Source organism: Trichosurus vulpecula, chromosome 5 (assembly GCF_011100635.1).
Source record: "Trichosurus vulpecula isolate mTriVul1 chromosome 5, mTriVul1.pri, whole genome shotgun sequence".
Classification (NCBI taxonomy): domain Eukaryota; kingdom Metazoa; phylum Chordata; class Mammalia; order Diprotodontia; family Phalangeridae; genus Trichosurus; species Trichosurus vulpecula.
Window position 1 is genome coordinate 148,442,607 of NC_050577.1, and position 903 is coordinate 148,443,509.

The following is a 903-nucleotide window of genomic DNA, read 5'->3' on the forward strand; positions in this document are numbered from 1 at the left end:
ACAAATACCAACAAACGTGAAAGTTTCTGATTACAAAGAAAATTAGAAAAAATTTACATATGAAATCTTCACCTCAATATCATATACTGTTTTTATAAGTGTATATTAAATTTAATATAGAAGCATCAACCCTGCCCTATTTTCCATGCTTCCTTCTGCCCTTTGACTGTATTTTAATATGTTTAATTTACACTCCTTTCTTCATTTTTTGTCATCACTATCACTACCCCAACTCCATCCCCAAGACTTTCCTCCCCCCAAAATAAATGCCTTCACTTGTAATAAATATTGTCAAGTGAAAAACAAACATTCTTCCCACCCCTTGCAAAAAAAACAAAATACGTCAAAGACTGCTTCATGAATTTGTATGTCAACCTTGAACATGAGCCATACTAATCTCTTTATTATTCCAATTTTAGCATATGTGCTGCTGAAGTAAGCACTTCCTTGCACTTTCGTGACATTGGAACATGTATGCTGTCCTTCAGTTTTCTTTTGTTTTTGCTACGTGACTGGCACATCTTTCTTTTTCAGTGATACATTTCTCTGATGATATTTGTTACATAGTTTCTACTGTGTAAATCCTCACTTGTAATATGTTGCCACTTGTATCTCATCTGCAAACAATGCATCTCTCCTTTGTTCTTTGGGAATTCTTAACTTCAGTTGTTTGGAGACCATAGTGTTTCCTGACTCACAGTCATGCAACATTACTGGGAAACTATTGATGTCAAAAAGATGGGCTTTTGTTTTGTGGAGAAACTTGGGATCACTAAATGAACTGCGCAGTTTTCCAAAGGCATTCCAGCCCTCCCTCCTTTTCCTGTGCAATTGTGGACCTAACTCATTGTTCATTTGTAGTATCTTTCCAGAATGTACTAGTGGATGAGCTCTATGGTATGC

General features: G+C 35.9%; 1 pseudogene; it reads right to left on the reverse strand.

The window, feature by feature from the left end:
* Window positions 1–329: 329 nt before the first annotated feature.
* On the reverse strand, window positions 330–443 carry LOC118852459 (annotated as a pseudogene).
* Between the last annotated feature and the right edge of the window lie 460 nt (window positions 444–903).